The sequence below is a fragment of the Alligator sinensis genome, unplaced genomic scaffold (assembly GCF_000455745.1).
Source record: "Alligator sinensis unplaced genomic scaffold, ASM45574v1 scaffold458_1, whole genome shotgun sequence".
In the NCBI taxonomy this organism is placed as follows: Eukaryota; Metazoa; Chordata; order Crocodylia; family Alligatoridae; genus Alligator; species Alligator sinensis.
In genome coordinates this window covers 3,419,123-3,440,379 of record NW_005841944.1, presented here as the reverse complement: position 1 = coordinate 3,440,379, position 21,257 = coordinate 3,419,123, and positions in this window count along the sequence as shown.

Here is a 21,257-nt window from a genome sequence, read left to right as displayed (position 1 = left end):
GGAAAGAGATTGAAATGACCTGGGAGGGGTGGGAGGGAGATGAGACCAATTCTCATGTGTAACTCTAGTTCTCATTTTTTGTTTCACCATTTATGTTTTCTTAAAGGAGTATTTCTATTGTAATGATCAGGAACAGATAGCAAATAGCTCTTGAGCAAAATGACTTGACCCAAAAGGGAGCACAAAAGGAAGCAATAACATCAAGGAATGTTCTTGGAGAAGAAGGGAAGAACACACGATGAACACATTTCACGAACACAAGCTTTCTGCTAAGCCAGTGATTCTCAACCAGGATGCCATGGCACCCTGAGGTGCCATGAGATCCTTTTAAGGGTAACATGCAATATTATAATTGTTAAGTGTGCAAAACCAATACATGATTCACAAGATAAACCCAGAGATTTTAAATAGGAATCCATAGTTTTGAAAGCATTTTGACTCTTGTGGTCTGAGTTCTTTGTAACAGAAGAATTGCTCTTATTATTTTTCTGTTGTCAAATGGAGGGGTGCCTTAAGTCTAAAAAGGTTCAGAACAACTGTGCTAAACATGGCCCTTGCAGTTCAAGCAAAATGGTCCTCTTGTTCTAATGTGTTGATAGATGACAGACCTTAGTAGTGACCTCCTGCACTGGCACTATGAAAAAAATAAGATAACACGGTGCTGTCTCTCTCCACCCTCTCCTGTCATGTCGCTATCCACACCAGAACTGCTAGTGACACAGACCATACAAAACAGAAGTAAGTTTTTATTTAAGATTCACTTGTGTGGGGAAAAAATGAGCCTAGAACAACATAAAGGGTTAATGCTTAGTGACTGCAGTAAAAGACTTGCAGTCCTTCCTGCTGTTCTTCAGAGCCTGCTTTAATTGTTCTAGCTCCACATTTTTTTATTAGAGAAAGGGGCCTACTGTTTCATGTACAGGTATATGCATACAGGGTTAATATGTGCTTTAGTCAAAATATCTATTGATGAATTTGGAAATATTTTTTGCTGTCAATGATCTTTGCCTAGTCTTTTTGTTTTTAGTTAATGCTAGCAAGATCAGAGTCTTGGATTCAGTATTTGCCGGTAAGAGTTCATGTCATCACCAACACTGTGATATTTATTATGGCCTTATATAATATTATCAGCAATGGCTGAAGAAATGAAGAAAAATTAACTTGGTTCTTGGCAACTTAAATGAAGAAGGAACTCCTTAACTATGTTTTTTAAAAGAATTCAAATTTTGGAGAATCTAGCATTGATAGCCAGATATGTGTACACAATTTATTGCAAAGGAGTCTGGTATGTCTATTTAGGTCCAGATTTGATCACCCTAAACTACTACAAAAGACATTGGAGGTCCTGAATGATTAAGGGATTAGGATGTATGAACTGGCAACAATTGTAATCTTCGAATTTGTAATTGTCAGTATTTCCCTTGTTTACTGTGTTTAGGAGACAGTGCTTACTTTTCTCAATAATATTTTTAAATTAATTACAAAATGAATGCCTTGTCTTGCATCCTTTGTGCTTTAGAAATACCCAGTAAAATACTGAGAAGGATATGCATCTGCAGTGTCTTTCTAATAGGACTGGTTTCCACTTATGTGAACAATCCATTGACTTCCTAGAATGGGAAAGAATAAAGAGAAGACTTAACATTTCTGGGCCTGCCCATAAGTGTAAAAGTTTGCAATTTCAGGTCCTTGCTTTGTAAAACTGGACCTGTATATTCAGATCTTGACCAGTTTTTTGTTTTTTTTTTTCAGGTATGTGTTTTTTAAGCATTTTGATAGTTCTCTTTTCTAAGGACAAGCTAAATGGAACATTTTTGTTATAGTTGACAAAGAGACCTGAGTAAACAGTCGTTACCCATGACATGAACATCATGCAAACACAGAACTGTCTGACTTAATTATGGTATTGGATTCTTTGTCTCCTATAAGATTTGATGTGATCTGAAACCTTGCATAAAGATACGATGAAGAATGTATTTTTTGTAGACATTTGAGTTTAATTTTTTTTATTAACTCTCTTTTGGAGTAGATTTATAAAAAAAATAAATAAATAATGTTATATATTTGTTATCCACTGCTTTTCTGCCCTAGATGAATTGGTCAAGGACTAAAGTAGCATACCTTAATAATGTATTTTCTGTTTACTTCTATTTTCCCAGTGATTGCACAGAACTTGTTTACAGACTGATAGAAACATACCATTTGTGTTTCAGCCTGTGGCTGTATGTATCCTTCTTAGACTAGAGCTGCAGTGATGCTGTAGGGAATTGCAATTAGTTGGCGTGTTCTTAATAGATAACAATAGTGGGGTGGAAAGTCTGGGAAGGATGATGCTTTTTCAGACATCTATTTGTGGAGGAGGGAGAGGACAGAGAAAAAAATGACCTTGCATCTTAACACAAACTGTTGCTGCATGGAAAGAATGTGAGACTAGGTCCTGTAGATATCTGTGCTGTTGGTTAATAAATAAATAAACTAGAAATAGAATGCAAATAGAAGTTCAGAATTGGAGGGTGTGTTTTAAATAGCTGTAGTTTGCTTAATGGACATTTTTAGAATGTTTTGTTGTCATAGACACTCTCCTCATCTCACAAAATTATCAGTTTATTAAAAACTTGCAAAATCTCTCACCTATCCTTCACCATGATAACAGATTAAGAACATTAATATTTCTTTGCTCATCCCATTTTAATCCATACAGAACATAAAATGTTTCCACTGCTTTGAAAGGCTTTACCAGTTTCAGAGGGTTTTGAAGTACATCAGACAATTTTCCAACACAACTGGTAACAACTATAAAACTTAAGTGAATCTAAGGTGTGTGTGCATATCCCAGAAAAATCATAGATTGTACTTGTTTCTCCCATAGAACTAATAGAATTTGGCAGTACTGACATTTGAAACGTATGTTGCAATGTATGTTTGGGCAGCACTGCAAAATTTAACTTGCCCATTTTCATAGTGCAGGGAATGTCTGTGGCCAAGTAAAACATCAGTATTTTCATTTTCAGTTGTAATAGTGAAGGGTGGGTGATTAGATTTCATGTCTGGCTAGTAAACTCTGACAGCACAATATAATATATTATTTTAGATATAAAATCTATGATAGCAGTTTGTTCTGTATTACTGAGAGAAAATAATATTGGATGGTGTTATGTGTATGCAGTGTACCATTTACAGTTTTATCCTTTGTCTGATAAGTATTGCCTAATTTGCACGGGGGATGGCATGCTGATGCTCATGACTTGCAAACTGCCATGGTAGATTTTCTAATTATTTTCATACAAAAATGAAACCTGGATGTTTCTCTAATTTTGTTTGCATCTCATCATAATGTGCCAACTTTCTAGTTCTTTACTCAGAGTCAGTGAAACACCTTGCTGGCCTTTTTTCCATTAACCTTGCTTGGATTGAGCCAACATTGGGTGTAGCATAACATTTTGCTATTGATTTCCTCCTTCCCTCCCCTGAATTGCTAAGCCTACCCTGAGGAGTGAATAGCTATTTTTAAAGTACCTGTTATGATTAAAAACTATAGGTAAAGGATGCTGACAATTTTCTCCTTATTTTACTCTTTTGGCTGTAAGCTGTTATTGCAACAATTTAACCTCCAGCTGGGGAGGGTGGGCAAGTAGCACCCTCTGGGTTCTTTTAGCAGCACAACCAGTGCAGTCAAGCCACGAAACCAGCTTTGTTGATGGCTATAGGCAGTGCATTGTTTAACCAATTTTCCAAAAGCAAATTGACCTTTCCTATATTACATGTTTTAGTCAAGTGGCAGATCAGACTCTCAACCACTTTGGCTGGAATTTACTTTAAGTGAAGCATTAGATTTTATGTTGTAACTGTGATATCAGCTATTACACTGTTTTTTCTCCACTTCCTTATATTTTGGAGGTGGTCTAGGATGAACAGATCTGTATAAATGCTCACCATGACTTATAATGGTAGGGCAGGAAGAAAGAGTACTTAGCCTGGGTGAGTCAGAAAATACCTCCCCTGTGGAGCTTGCTATACACAGGTGTACCAAAAACATCTCTTCCATGCCTTCTAGTGGCAACTCTGTATTCAGCATGACTGAAATAACGGATACCAGTGGAATACATGACTCTGCACCCCAGCCTCTGTACCAGGTTCTCTGCAGCTTAGAACCAAACAGAAGAGTGGCCAAAACTGTGCGCTGGCATACGAGATTCAAAGTGATGTGTTTGTCTACTGGGCCTTTTCCAAACTGCAGAAACAAAAAATAGAACAAGATTAGTTTTTTCCATATTTTTTCTGCATAGCCCAAAGAAGACTTTCTGGTAGAAATGTCTTCTCTAATCATCTTCTTTTAGCCTGTATTCCCTGCCTCCCTTCCTCTTTTTCATGTTTCATGCCCCCCTCTCCCTCCTTTGACAGAACACCAATTTTATTTTCTAGCTCTTTTTTTAGCCCACATGGGTGTCTAGCCACTGCCTCAGCCCCAGCTAATACAAGAGAGTTTGAATAAATGTATAACAGCAGGTAGCAAGTGACTGTTGACAGGGTGACATATTGACTTAATATCTTGTGTAATGTGATATGAAGGATGTGCCTTTTGGTGTGTATTTTCATTTTAATTATTTTTGTTGCTTTTCTTAGGCAGACACTTGTAGGCAGTTTTGAGTAATTGTCTGAAATCATTAACATGTTTATTAAATAAGGAAGCAGAGTGCATTATCTAGTGAATCAATTATGTAAATGCACCAAAAGCATAAGAGATTAGTCTTTAACTGTTGCTGAACTGCATCCATTTCCCTAAATTATAGATGAAAGTGGGTTTTTTGTTGTTGGGTTTTGGGGTTTTTTTTGTCTCTGTGTGTGCCTGTCTGGTGCTAGTTCTGTTCCCTTGGAGCTTAAAGTAGTAGCAATTAATTGGTGATAGTGTGTAGGAAGAAGCCATTTCTAAGGTACAGTAATGAACACCAGTGTGTATATATCCTTTCTATAGAGGAATAACAGATGGTCTGGAGTGAAGAACAGAAGTAATCTCAATTGAAGGGTCTGGATGACATGATAAACTGACAGTGAAGATCTAGCAATTTTTTCTCTCATCTAGACACTGAGAAACAAATCTCCAGGAAAATCTGTTAATCTCTAGCATTTTTAGCAATATGTTTTCTTTCTGGTGACTTGTGATAAAACAAGAATGTGCCTCTTGCAAACCTATTGCTCCTCAAATTTAAAGAGGAGGAAGAAGTGGGAAGGAAGAGGAGTTCATCATTGCTGTACACTTGGAAAATTCACCCTGGTCAGCTAAAGTAAATGGCATGTGTGCAAGAAACTGTGTGGGGCTAGAGAAGTCAAACTACCCTACTTCTGTCCTCATCACCGGTATCTCCATTCCAGCTAATGGTTTGGTTAGGTCTAACCTAATCTTTTCAGATTCAAGTAACTTACTGCTTTCCTTCAGATTTCTGATGTGATCCTGGGACTAACCTCTCACTTCCTTTCTGCCTCAGTGGATAAAATGGGGAGAATACAACCATAATCCTACATGCGTATGTGATGATGAGCAGTTAGAAAGGTCTATCAGTAAAGTTTAAAAGTAGGCTGAACAAAGGGGAATGAAGTCATTCTTCCATAACTGCTACAGATACCTCAGTCTTTGGACTGAAGTAGGGCACTGCTTGTACCCTCTTCTCATAGATAACACTGGGCACATCTACACGAGATGCTACGGTCACATAGCATTGGTGGGCACTAACTGTGAATCCGTCACTACTGCACAGTAGCAATGAGCTACTGCGCAATAGCTCATTACTTCTGTGCAATAAGGTTGATAATGCAGTACTGGTGAGTAATGAGCACTCATAGGCATGTGTAGATGTCCCTGTGTGAAGTAACCCAATTTTTTCCCCTCAACAGCTTTCTCTTTGGTGCTGTCCCTCCTCTGCTCCCTACAACAGTGTCTGCAGTCATTTGTATTTCCAGGGACACTGCTTAACTACTGTGTTCAACGCAAAGTATACCTCAGTACAGGTTTAGGCAGAACTGGTGCCTACTCCTGCCTTTCCTAGTGAGGCGTTGCAGCGTTCCACTGCCATGTACCCATCTCCACACAACAGAGCTGCCTTGGGACCTCTCTGCAGTTTGTACTCTCTATAGGTAAGTTTCATTATCCAAGCAAAATAAGTCAGAATTTGATGTTGATTGTTGTAACTCCTTGCAGTACATTGCAGGCTTTCTTTCAGTTTAAGTGTTGCACACGGCTACATCATGCACACCTGCATTTGCTGGTTTTGCAAACCATATCCTGTTACCAGAGCTCAAGGTAGTCTCCATCCCTTGGAGATGAGATTTTCTTTTTCTGCTCCTGTTTTCACTCTGCCCCACTTGCCTGACTAGAGAGGAGCCATGCAACTTTGGCTCTCTTATGAGAGACTGTGCCAAACAATGGCAGACTCATTATACCAGCCACTTTCAAGTTAATTTGTCAGAACATTAATGGTTATGTTATGTGGCTTAAACTGAAAGAACTAACGGAATTATGCCATGTTAAGTGCTATTGTAATAGAAAATGGTTACAACCATTTGAATGGTTACAACCACAAGAATGTTATCATGGGACAGTATATTTTACTAGATCTAAAGTAGTTATTCTCTCCTATTGGAAGAATTTCTGGACAACAGATTGCTTTGGTGCCTGGGACACAGAACAACTAGTGGTTTAGATGGAAGCAGTAATGATCTTAATGTGGCTGAATATAAAAATATATTTTTTAGTTTCCTTAAAATTTTACCTATAAAATGTCTTTTAAAACTGTGCCTTACCTGGAATTCCCAATATTAAAGCAACAGAACATTAAGTATGCCATGTTTATTAATTGTCAAGATTAGATCAATCATAACAGACCTAACAGATATGTCTGGTTGAGTTGAAAAATGAAGATGGAAGAGCTAACAGATATCACCAAGGAGCTAAGAGATGACAGAAGAGATGACAAATGTGGCTGGATGGCGCCAAGAGGAAAATATGGTTAAGGATACTGAGAAGCACATTTCCAGGCCCTTAGGGAAGCAATAGTGAACCTTGTAGATTTGTTGCATAATAAAAGCATTTACTGAATGAACAGGTCAAAGAATTAAATATAACAGTAGAAAAATGTATTTCATAGGGGAGGCTGCAATAGCTAGTATTTAGCTCTCTCTATATAATGTGTATGTATGCATATTTTAAATAGGTAATAGCAAAATGTTAAACTAATGCTACTTATTTTGGCCTTCCCTGTCAATTAGTTTTGTTCCACCATTTGCAGAATTGTGAAAATCATTGCTAAGCCCCTCATTCTTCCCTTAGCTCCTTGTGAGCAGATTTGTATTCATGTAGTATTTAGGAATAGTGTTTCAAAAATTAGCACTCAAGTTTAGGACTTGGGAGATTGCAGGCTAATTTCCTTCTTCCCCACACCTTTCTGTGCATACTTGGCAGTGGTGTAACCACCACCTGGGTGGTAGCTTTGTCAGCTGGGTGGTGACAGCAGCCAGCTGCAGGGGCTGGGCTGGCAGTGGCAGTTAGGCCGGCAGTGGGTGCCATTCTTGTGCCCCCCTCTTAGTGGGTGCCTGGCGCTCCCACCCTTTGTTCCAGTACTGAACCTTCATTTAGTCTTTGTGTGCCTTAGTTCCTCATTTGTAAAATGGGGGTAATATCACTCCACCTCACAGCATGTTGGGTAGATAAAAGCATTAACTATTGTGAGGTGCTTAGATACTGTGGTAATACAGGCTATAAACATAACCCAAATGCAGAATTGATAACAGAATAGGAATGTAGTGGTGTTAATCATGTAGGGTAGTTATTCTCTTCAAAGAGTTTAGGTATTAAATTGCAATGTTTTTAATGTTTATTTTTGTTTGTTTTTTTATTATGTATATGAAAAGTGAAAGTAGGTGGGTTAGTTTAATTTGTATCCATAGGTGGTAGCTTCAATGTGCTGTATGAATGATTTTGCATTTCCAATGCCTGAAATGGCTTGATCAGATGTTAATATATATATATATATATATATTTATTTTTCTGCTGAGTTGCTGAGTTGGGAAAAGCAGTCCTTTCCCATAGATAAAAACCTAAAATATGAGCAGAAACAATTTAGCAGTATAATTTCCTTAAAAAAAAACAATTTATTGAATATAATTGTTGACTGAATATGCTTCACCTGGTGATATTTTTGGAGGTACAGTAGTTTTGTAAATGTGATTCAGAAAGTCTGTGCTACATCTTTTCCTTTATGCTATAAATACAATGTTGTGATGAAGCTGAAGATGTGACTATAATATTGGGAAATTGCCATTATAATATTTTGATGCATTTCTTGGCTTTCAAGATGAAAGGATTTACTCCTGGAACTTACACTCTTGTGATGTGATTAAAAACAGATAGGTGCACTGTAAATAGAATACGCTGCGTATGAAGATAAGTACGTTTTAGTGTTCTGAGCAGGAGATTTCTTGCTATGAAAAACAGCTTTTCTTGACAAGCTGCTTGTCACTTTTTTTTTTCAGCAACACCTTTTTCATTTATAATTCATTCTGGGGGATTTAAAAGTATAGTTTGGGCATAGGCTGGCAGCAGATGCTAATAAACCATAACCCCCGAAAAAATAAGAAACCCACAAAAGTCAAGGATGTAGTAAGAAACAGTGGAAAATATTTTAAAGAAAAAACAACCTTGTGAGTGATAAACTTTCTATATACTTTCATCCATTTGGTGTATTTGCCCCTGTAGTAGGACTGAACATATGGAAGGAATAGCTTACATGTAATGCCTATTGTATATGGGCACCACTGCCCTCTAGTGAATAGAATGTGAGGTCTGCCCAAGTGTTTTCACTCATATTGGCTAATAACGACCAGCCCATGTAATAATACCTAATATGCCTACATGTAATATTCTCTCTCAGCTCATTTTGATGGGACTGTTTTCTGAATAGGTTTACAGTGTTTTCCCCATTATTTATCTTGAGGTCTATAGGGCCATAGTGTTTGATATAAATAATGACTGTGAAGTCCTGTGTGACCACAGCTTTGTTGCTGTCTCTATGTGCATGTAGATGGATATATTTATAGAAGAAGCACTGTGAATGTGAGAAACAAGCCTTTGAAGTGTCAAGCCAAATATTCTGGGGGGAAAAACATTTCTTCTTTACATCAGAACTTTACATCTTATGTCGAGCTGTCTCATTTTGCCGAAAATATTTTTTCACAGGTTAAAATAGCTGAAAGTAATAATAATGGGTAGAGGGAAGGGAGAGGGAATAAACAGACATCATTCTGAAATGTTCTTGTGTTCTTTTATCTTATGGTTTTTTCCTTCCCTATATTTCCAAACTGCTCTGCTCTATTCCACAATGGGAAGACAAAGCAGTATGTTTCCCTCTAGGAACCTTTCCCCCTGCAGGTGCTAGGCTAGCAAGAAGCAGAGGTGAGGAAGGCTGCAGCTGTCTACTTCCTCTTAACAGTTGGCATACTAGATTCCAGATTCCAGTGCTAGGTCATTCTGTTTTGATTTCCGAGATGGATATGTTTCCTGATGAGCTGCCAGCATGGTTGCTGTGGTGAAACTAGCTAAACGCCAAAATGAGATTTTTAATTTTATTGTCTTTCCATTGGAAAAGAAAAGGAAAATGAGAGTACAGGAGCTGTCAGAGGTCTGCATTAATCTCCCCCCCTCCCCCTGCCCCAAACTACCACAGTTAAAAATTGCAAGAGCATCCTAAAAGGTTCCTGGGTACTTACTGATTTAAATAAAGATATGCTACTAGAGGTAGTTTTCAAGCAAAGCAAAATAAATTATTGATTCTGAAGTTAACTGTCTAATTGATTGCAAAGATTTTTATAGGCTACTTCAAATCATGGAGTGGAAAAAACAGTAATTTTCATGAAGAATCCTTTCAGAACCCCATTTCTGGCTGTAGTCCATCTTCAGATGTTTTGCCATACAAACTTTTTAAATACTCCTGAGTAAATGTTTGAAAAGGAGATCAGTATTGGCTGCATGCAGGTGTTTACCATGTATAGAACAAGTCCAGTTTGTTCCAATCCTGACTGAAGTATCTGCATAGTGCCATAACACAAATCATTATTTACAAAGCTCTTATAATATAGAGTACACCAGCTGACTTCCGAAAAATAACTTCACAAGTAGCTTCTTGGTTTACTTCGTTGTTATAAAACTTCTTATTCTTTTGCTTACAAATAATAGCTGGTTCTGATGAAACTCTTGTCATTTCCGTGGGTTTTTTCCTCTATCCCCTTTTAACTTATTAAGGATGTGTCATGGACCTAGATGACCCTTATTTATGTTTTGAAACAAAGGTAATACAAGCCATAAGTGATGCCATTTAAAAATTAGTTATATGTTTCACTGCCTTCTATAGCCTTAACATTGAGAAGACATCTGAATCCTGAGATTAAGATTAGGTTAAACCTCAGTGGGCATGTCTACATGAGACACTTAATGTGTACAAGACTAATTCTACTGCGCATTGGCTCAGCGGGCAAAACCTGTACTAATGCAGAATAAATTTAGTCTAATGCGCATTAACAGTACATTAAAAAGTGTTCATCTGCACTACACGATAGTGCTGAATACAACACATTTTAACTTTAGTATCTGTCATTACAGGTATTAAACTTAATGCGCTGTAATTACAGTGCATTAATGAACATGTAGACTTGTCCAGTGAAGCTTAATCTAAATAAGGCATGTGACAACTAGCCAAGCCAAAAATTTATCCATTTTCTCTGTATTATATTCAGAAATCCATTATTTCATATCAGATAATGGGCACTAACTATGATTTATTTTTAGTCTGTTACTGGCATAATAACTATGATGTAGTAAAAATCTTCCCTATTGTCCATTGGACTTAATCTTACATTTTCATTAGAAGTTATAATATTACTAGTGAACTGCCTGTCAAGAATGACAGATGAATTTCAAATAACAAAAGCAAACAGATGGATTTTACTTTTTATATTTATTAAGTAAATTAAATATTTATAAAACTTAATAAAATAGGCTGAACATTTGAAGATACCAAACCCTTCCTGCACTTGCTCTCATTCAGTGGGCTGGAGGTGCACCTGGCCATGCTGCTGCCCAGCCACCGCCTGCATGCCTCTTTGCTGGGCAAGGGCAGGCGAGCTCCATACCTTGCAACAGCTGCCCACACCTCGGGGCTTCCTCTGCTCTGTCCCCAGGTGCCTCCTTCCCTGCTTGAGGCTTGGGACGGGGCTGTTGCTGCTCACCCACTGCCTCCTGCTTCTGCCTGGCTCCTGCTTTTTTCTCAGCTGGCCCCTCCCTCTGCCCTCCCTGCTGCTCTGGGCTCATGGCACCCTCCTGGGAGGAGCTCAGTGGAAACAGTCCTGGCCCCTGACTTTTTTCCCCCAGTTCTGGAAGTTGGGATCATCCTGACATGGTCACTAAACAAATGCTAAGTTTTAACAAAGACATTTCTCTGAAGACACAAATGTTCTGTCTCTTACAGTTTTCAAGCTATTCTCATTTAAAGAGCATTACAGATAGACAGATACACAGACAGATGGACTAAGCCCTTTATATATATTATTGCTTATACTTTTTGCTTAATCACCTTTAATATGTATTGTGGGTAATTTCAAATAAGCCCATCATTGCACTAACTTAATATAATGTAAATTGTCTGAGCAAAAGTATTGCTCTAAGAAAAATTTTAATGCTCAAGTGTAGTTTCATTTGAGATTTCAGATTGCCTTAAGTATCAACAAGGATAAGTGTTTCATCTTTTCATGAAACTGTCCTGGTTGGGAGGAGTTTGCACCTTGGCATTTGAATCAACTTGTACTGCTGTAAGTAACTGTTAACATACAGCATACACTGCAGGCAGAGAAACTGGCTGCCAGAAAAAGGGCATTTCTCAAATCTATTGCTATAGCATTGAACGGGAGGTTGAGAATCTGGTTTCTCTGAGAACCTGAAAATGTTAGAAGAGCAGAAGCAATAAATGAAAGTGTGCCCCTTGGTTAGCAGCATTTGCCCATATATCAAGACCATTTGGGGAGGCAAAACTTGTAACTTAAATTACAGCCTATCTTATGCTGAAATATGTTAAGGATTCTTTTTAATTACAGGATGTTAAAGCTTCAAAAATGAAATTCTTCAAAGTTAATCAGAGTAAAATAACTACAGACTGAGCTGAGCTCCAACTTCATTAAAGCTGTTCAAAACGGCTGAAGGAGCCCTATTAAGTTTTGTTCAAAGATAGAGATCTTTGAAATTCTCTGCAAATCTATCTCTCTTGGCTTTGATACCCTTTAATTGGATACTGCTATCTCTGCTAATGTTGCCCAGTGGATTGCATCCATGATAAGATGTTACAAATGTAGCTTTGTCCTGAAACTAGCAGAATCCCAAGGAGTAAACGGGCCGTTTGGACAGCAGTATTTTCAAGCTTTCAAGCAGTATCTTGAAGGAGGCAAGAGAAAACAAATATTTTGCATGCCATGAATATAGAACATCTTTCTGAATTGGAATGTAGAGAAAATGGAATTGCAAACATTCTGACAGTAGCAAATCATTAATGAGGTCACAGGTACCTAAATTATTTACAGTAAATTCTGTTTGCATCTGTTTCAGAATCGCTAATATTAAATGTGTTGTTTTATTATGCACAAATATTTTTCCTTCTGTGTTTTCTTTCTATTCTCCTTTCATGATTTAATTAGCAATGCTGTTTAGTCTCCAAAGATGAGAGCATTTTTTCCTGCAAAGTAAAAATCAATAACCAATTTTACTACAGATACTACCATATTGGAGGTTATCAATAGCATATAGATGATAGAGAAGCATGAGAAGTTAGTAATTATTTATACACACTGAAGTGTACGTGACATAACCTTGAGAGAAACTGCTCAATGGTGTCCACTGGCATAAAAAACAGGTTGATAATTCCATTCTTGAGCTGCGTATCATTGTATCTCCATTACTTGCCATGCAAAGAATTTTGCCATTTTCACAAGTTCTTCTAGTTGTGTTTGGGAGCTGTTACTTTCAGAACCATCATCCGTATGATGATGTCCGTGGAAACAGCCAGTTAAAAAGGCAGCATTTTTCCCCTTGTTGGGAATCTGGACTTGATAGAATAATGGTAGGACCTATTTTTATTGTCCTTTGTTTCAGGAAAGACTTACATTATAAAAATGCCCATTGGTTTTGTAGACTCATTTTCATGGTTCATTTTTTCCCTCTTTCAAGTATCTTAGCAATATTTGTGGGGGGTTTTCTGCATAATCCATTATTTGATTGCCATTAGAAATCAGCTTCTTTTATTAGAGGTGGGCTTAAATCCACTAATTTAACATACCTCACAATTTCAGGAAGAGCCTTTTACGTATAAATTGAGGCATCCAACCTTTCCCCTACAGTTATAAATTAGACATTTATCCAGAAAGGAAAGAAGCCCATTATCTAGTTTTGGTTTGGATATATCCAAAATCCTTTCCTTGTATGATCTTAGTCAAAGGTGGAAATAATGTAAAAACTAGATTTCTTATATTTGGACTAGAAGTTCAGCAAGAACAACTTACAGACTTTTAATACTGTTGGGCTCCATGCCTGACTAGACCCTCTACCGAGCCTCTAGATCTTAGAGGCTTATGACCCCATTCACTTGACCCCAGTTATGACTTAGTCACTTGACCCCAGTGGTCTTCCTGCCTAGAGCGGGAGGGGAGGGGGGTGGCTGGACCCAATGACCTGCAAGGTCCCGTCCAGCTCCTAACAATCTATGAATCTATGAAAACATGAATGTGACTATTGCCTTCTTGTTAATCCTTCTTCAGTTACCAGTGACAGTGAATCTTCCCATAATGGATATATACAATTTCTGTCTTCAGATAACTACAAATCGCACAACAGTTGCTCAGGCATGATGACCTGCACAATGATCGAGTGACCAAATATCATTCTGAATATAGTAGAATAAATACTCAAGTATATGAAATCATCTTCTGATATTATGAAAGATGATGTATTTGTGTTTCTAGTGAAAAGTAACAGGCAATTAATTTTACATCATTCAAAAGGTAAAATATGTTTATGCCTTTGTTCTTTGGTATTTGAATTCCTTAGGTCAGCAACCCATATTAATGTCTTTTAATATTGATACAAATACAATAAATAAATAAGTGTACTTAAATAAAAATATGATTACATTTTTTGGTTAAAATGCACTCTTACACCAAATGCAGAAGGTTTCTCCAAGGCCTGTAGTATCACTCCAAACCTTAATGTGGGCATAATTAGATCTTGAATGGCACTGAGATCCTGGGTATCCTTGTACACTCAGATTCATTTTTTACCTTTGAAAGTCTAGGTGGATTAAAAATGGTTTTATGTTTTGTGAGCTATTGCTTTTCATTTAGAACGGTGGATTTTATAAAGGGAAAATAACTTGGGTTTCACACAGAATAAACCAGGGATAGAAATACTTAGGTCCAGATCTTTAAAGGTATTGAGGTACTTTATTCTTATTTTTTCCAGAATGAAAGGTTTTAGCATTAATATTTGTTCCTTATTTTGTATATTCTTCATTATTATTATTATCTTTGAATCAGTTACTCAATGAAACATTGCTTCATTCACTCTAAGTGAACCGCCTTTTTCTTTCTTATGAGTTGTCCTTTTATCCCCAACTCTTCCCCGAGGAAATGAGTTGTATCTATGTTCTTCTCAAGGAGCTTCTTTACATTTAAGGTGGGGGAACAGTCTTGGTGGGGGGAGCGGAGAAGAGACAAAATAAAGAATGGACTCACATTATTACTATGATGGTTTGTAAAAATGCCAAATGCATGTTTTGATTTTCTGCCCAGCTGGAAAGTCCTTTCGTGTTAGAGATATACATTTTCATATTATTAAGTATTAATAGTTTAACTGATTGTAATTTTATAATGCAAAATTATTTTAAATATTAACAAAATTAACCTCTTATGGAAGCAAGTGTAAATTCAATATGATAGACTTAGTTGCCCTTTCCTATTTGGTGAACCTAACAAATGTGTTTGCTCTATGTTCTAGGTATTTGTATGCTGTTGGACTAGTTTATTTCTTCTGGGGGTCCATAGACTATGTCTAAGGGGTCCACAAAAGATGACTGCGATAAATTAATAGTATGTGAATACCATACTTACAATTCAGAGGGGCCCGCACCTCCATTTGAAATTTCCAAATGGGTTTGCAACTTCATTATACATTTTTAAGGGTCTACAAATGAAAAAAGGTAAAAAACACTGTCCTAGATTGATAATAGTAACTATTTTGCTTTTTGAGTGTGGGGTTGTGTTGTGTGGACAAGTCAATTAATGTCTGAAAGGTGCTTTGAGATCCTTCAAGGGAAAATGCTGTTATGTGCAAAACAGTTGCAATGGTATGAATACATATAATGAACATGCAACAAAATAATTAGAACATAGTAGGCCTGCAGTGTTAAAAGAATAACTAAACATACTGTCCCTACAGATTTTTTTTTCAGAAATTGAGCTACAGGGGAAGACTGATATAAACCATATTAGGTTAATTATTCTACCCTTATTTCCTCATGAATAGATGTTTCTTGCTATAAACATTTTTTCATCTTATTAAAATAAAGCTAGCTGTTTGAACCTACAAGATTGTGTGTACAGTACTGATAATATCCTTAGCTATTATCACTTCAGTACAGGATTGTACAAAGCACAAGGCAGAGTGTCTCTTTATAGAGTTTTCCCTCGCATGAGACAAATCCCATCTCTGTAATCCATGGGTTTTCTCTGTTTCATCAGTGACACACTCAGAGTTTCACTTGTTTAATCATTTGAATGATGAAGATTTAATATTCTTCCCATGTCAACTTCTAAAGTAAATTGGCTGGTAATAGTGATACTAAATCTACTCAGTCATAAAAATCAGATCTGGTACTTTCCTGCAAGGAGCCAAACTGTGAGGCATTGTTGAACAGAGTTTTGAGGTTGGAGGGCACAGTCAGGAGTACCTGTGAAAGCAGTTCAGAGATCCTGATTTATTGCCATTCAGAGAATGCCCCCTGCTATGTTTTTCCTGGGTAGGTTTCTAATGCTGTAATATATTTATAATTGGATTTTAATTGTTATATTTTTTTAATTGTTGGCTTGCACTATAGAGGTGGTGATTTAAATCAGTTTCTACATCTCACTGGCTAATTTATATAGATTACAAGACATAAACTGAGACAATTAACCAATGGGTAAATCCTCTTTCTGCATGTGAAAGTGATTACATGGGAGGCTGTGGCTTTTGTTCTGCATCATGTATTATATTTCTGCAGGTGCTCCTACATATAAGTATGTTGTAGGGATTTAAGATTGGGCAGTCAGAGGACTAGTGACGGGACAGAGGATCCATGACTTTAAACCGTTTGGGCACCCTGTCCTGACTCCTGAGCTCCTAGGCAGACAGCCCCTTCCATTAGTTTGGGTAGGTTAAGATTTAGCAAACCATGGCTTGGTGGGAAATGATTTTTTCCAATCATGGGGAGTTTCCTACCATTCATCAGTGTTAACTTGAGTAGGTGCAGGATTTTGGCCTATTGCGTGTTAACAATACAGTGCTTAATTTCCAACCTCTGGTCAACTCACTTTCTGATCCTTCTGGATACAACTACCAGTTTGTTTTATTGGAAAAATTATTTATCATTGCTGAGAAAGGCCTGAATTCAAATCCTTGATCCAAACATCTCCAAATCTGCACAAAGTTAAAGACCAGATCTCAATTGGTCTTGAGTGGTTCCTTGGGACCAATCTTAGCCCTCCTGCATATCCTAAGTGTTTCAAAATTGGGCTGCATAGTTAGGAGCCTAAATTTAGATACAAGAACCTAATATTAGACATCCATTTTTTAAAAAAATCTTGGCTCCTGTATCTAATGTGCCTGAAGCAAAGCAAGACTAGTGTTTTGCTTCTCTGAAGGTCAGAAGAGAAGGTTAGTTCATCCTAACAAAGACTGTTGCTTTGCAAACTGAGAGTGAGCAATTTTGGAAATGCTGAAAGCAGAAAGAAAAGGTAGCCAGCCTCTTCAGTTACCTTTCATGAGATGATCAGCCACTATTGTCTCGATACATAGCAAAGTACTGTCTGTGGTAGGGTTGAAACAATGCTAGTAACAACTGTGCTGAAACACTGTCATCTGCAAGTGATGGATAGCAGTGCGAGAAAAGTAGCTTACAGAAGTCATGTACTGCCTCTGGAATAAAGAAACTGGCAGGGGGACTATGAAAAATACTGGTAAATAATTGCACAAGGTTAGACATAAAATAAGGGTTATCAATTGTGGTGTAAGCTTGAAAAGAGGGAGCCCTTAAAAAAGGAGAAATGAAGTTGAAGGAATGGCAAAAATAGAAGGCAGGAAAAGATGTAAGAAAAAGAAGTGAGCAAGGGAAGTTAAAATGTAAAGTGGAACCAAGATAAACTGTAGCTTCTTTTAGTTAAAAATGACTGAAACTACATAGTTAATCTCCTCATTTTGGCTGAATGCAAAAAGTGTAAAAGTTAAGGTCACTTTAAAGGGTAGGTCAGCAATATTTCTTCGTTGTTCCTGCAGCGGAAGTGTTGAGGAAAAAAAGGAGCGAGTTGAACTTCTACATAGACTGGGACCTAGTCCTCTACAAATCAAAGAGGTTATGCTGATTCAACTGAAAATATTAACAAAGGTGCCCATTGCCTAAAAGTGGATCAGTTTTAATCCTATGCTTAAAATTTTCCATGTGAAAAATGGATACTCCCAAAAATGTGCTAACCTGAATTATCCTATCAAAAATGAGAATGTCACAACTGGATTATAGCACTAGTCTATTTAGTTCCATTTTTGTTTGACTGTGACCAGTGCCAGCTGCTTCGGAAGAAAGTGCAGGAAAAACCAAGGTAGGCAACTTAGGATATAACTTATCAGTCGTGAAGTTTCTTCCCCCTCAGTTAAAGGTTAGCTTGTGTTATGAAGCAGGGGGATTTATACCCCTTCCATATTTGCTTAGTTAACTGTATCCTGGGGATTTTTTTCATAAACTATGGAAATGTCTAATCCATTTTAATGCTGCTATTCTGTGTCATGAATGATGTGTGTATCCCTTTGCCTTGCCCTGTGTCTTTTTTATTTCTTTGTCTGTTATTCTGTATTTTGTACAGTGCCTAACACAATGGTGGGCCCCATTCTTGGTTGCTTTCTTGACAGTTACATAATCCATATGATGGATAGGTGTGGCTGTTTTTGCAAGGTAAATTGTAGTTTAGAAAATAACAATTTCCCCATTTAAAAACACTGAATATTGTGAGCGTTTTCCTAATACATATGTTGTTTCATTCAGGGAAGTCGTCTGGCCTGGACGTCAGAGTAGATGGTCACAGTGCTTCCTTTTGGCTTTATAATTTGTGAAATGCAGGGTTTTGACATGACTAGAAAGTTCATAGGAAAAATATAGCGACTTTGATGTCACTAAAGGACCTTTTTTAGATAGGGTGGTTTGTAAGCTTGTAGCTATGTTGAACTCTGGTTTCCATAATATATTGAAGTCTACACAAGAACCACTGGCTTTGTGACATGCATATACAATGTGTGTCAAATAGAATTTCCCATTGGGGTTGGAAATGAGTTTAAAAATAAAAAATTTGGATTCGACTTTCAGAAAGTAGACACTGATGAATTGAGGCTGATATAAAGCATTGTTCATACTTCCACTAACATTGAGACTATTATCCAGGGAAGTGCCAGATGAAATGTTGTAGTTCTGTTATGCATTTTCTGTTGTATGAGTATTCTAAAGGCCATTTCAATCCAGTCTTGCTGCTTAATAATGCTGTCTTGATCTTTGAACAAAGATTTTAACCATTAAAAACGTTACCACAACAATGTCACATTTGATCTTTTATGTGCATATACATTTTAAGGTAATAAAGTTCAAATATTACTGGCTGTTTAATGCAAATGACATTTCTTCTGCTAGATAATGACCTTCTATTGTAGGTAGAGGAATTTTTTAGTGACATCCTCAAATGTGTATATTTCTTGGCTCTTTTAACCTATGTAGGAGGTAAATGCTTAAAGAGATTAGCTAACATAATCAGGATCCAAAAACACTATTGGAAGCTGGCTATAAGCTACTATCAAATATTTTTATAATAGAGCATTTTTTCAGCAAGAAAACTGCCATTTCCCATGCACCGTAAATAATGTTCTACACATTCTGTTTTCTGTCTTTTACAGTGATCACAAACTTGAGTTCAAAACTCCATCATCTATTGTCTATTAACTTTTTTTTTAAAGTCTGATGTCAGAAATACTGGATTTCAAAAGAAATATCATGGTAAATGTTAATGAAGGTGGGCATCAGTTTTTCATCTGATCCACAAATTCCAGAGAGACTTTCCAGCTAATATTAGGTTCATGCAAAGTGACAATCAGAAAAGAAACAGATCCAGAGGTTTTTTTCCAAATTAAGTCATCAGATTTCTTGGATGAAATGAAATGGGTGAAAGACAAAGTAATTCACCAGACACACGCCCTAAGCATCCTTCAGGAGATCAGGAGTCAACAGAAGTGGAGACAGATACTTTGATGAGAATCATTTAACTAGAATTATAGTTACCTAGAACATTTGGCTATAGAGAACCTGTAAGAAAAAGAAACCAGTATGGAGAGGTTTGCAGCGTGTACTGAAAGAAGTTAGCTTTGGTGAAGTGAAAAAATAAGAGCCTTGGCTTTTGAAAAACAATATAATCCCTCTTCTGAGATACTAAATGATATGAAGAGGGCAGAAGGTAGCCATAGTAGGAAAAGAACAGAAAATGCTGGAGGCAATTTTTCCACTAGTTTTTACCAATGCTTGACAATTTGGAGCTCTTTAAAAAATAAAACAGTAGATTTCATAAGAAGCCAGACATCCAGTTCTTGTGTTTTATGGCATAATCTCTGCTGGCTAACTAGTCTAAGGGTGTTGTAATGTGTTACAGTTCACACATACCACCTAACATTCCTTAGAGTTGGTATTAAAGGTAGCATGTTTTGTGAGCAGTTGCACATCTATGGTTAATACCCTCTCTAATGTGTACATCTCTGACTTGCTGCTAGAGGGCTGGCAAGCAAAGGCAGGTCTAGAAGCTGCCAAGTCTTCCCCATGGCTGCCTGGCTTTCCAACTCTCCAGTGGATCCCCACTCAGCCCTTCCCCCGCATGGGTCCCCGCTTACCTGCCTCCACCCTTGCAGCTCTCCACTCACCCATGACTGCCCAGTTCTCCACAGCTCTCTGTCAGTCCAGAGCAGTAGAGTTCGGGATGATACACTGTCCACATGGGGTGGTGGGGAGGCTGGGAGAGGTGCACCCTGGGTTACTGGAGGACTATAAATTGCTGGTATTGGCCCTGTGGAAACGATGAATGTTACTGCAACATGAGCTGCCTAACACCAACTGGAGATGATCCTTGCCTGAAGAGGCATAACTTTGAGATGCACAGAGGACACTTAGTTCATCTTTTCCTGCCTAAATGCACAGATGCTCATATTTTAAGAGCATTTAACATGTGGGAAAGGTAACATCTAACAACACTCTAAGGGCTTCTAATGTTCCCTCACGGGTAATAGGAGTAATTGCACAGCTTCACATTGTCTTCAGAGTTCAAGCAAAATAATTAGATTGATAATATACAGTTAGACAAGATTAAGGAGAGAGAGATATCTCTTGAAATCTGCAGCGTATAACTCCATAATGCAGTCTTTTAGAATGAGAAGCTATTTCTTGAAAGTCCCATTTCCTATTTTCCCTTATCCTTGTAAATCACTATGAAACATAGTATATTAAGGGTTTTTTTCCTATTGGAGAAAATGAGGAAATTAAAGGCAAAAAGAATGAAGTTCAGTCACTTCACAATGAAAATATGTTTAAATTCAGCTGTGGTTGTCAGGAGAAGTACCTGAGTACACAAAATCCCCCTCCCCCAGCCTCCAGAACCCTGTGGGCCAGCATAGGAAAATGCTAATTTTCCTCAAGATGGGACTGATTGACTTTATTCCTTCTCACCTGCAGTACCAGAAATACGAAACCTAGGGATGGCAGCCCATTAGCTGCAGTTTAATATTTAGACGGGAACAGGTTAGGCAGGAAAAGAAGATCTTAGGCACCGACGCGACTGTTATTGTCCAGGGAGTTGGGTTTGCAGGCTCATTCCTACTTGGAGTACTCCTATACTCCTCCATCTCT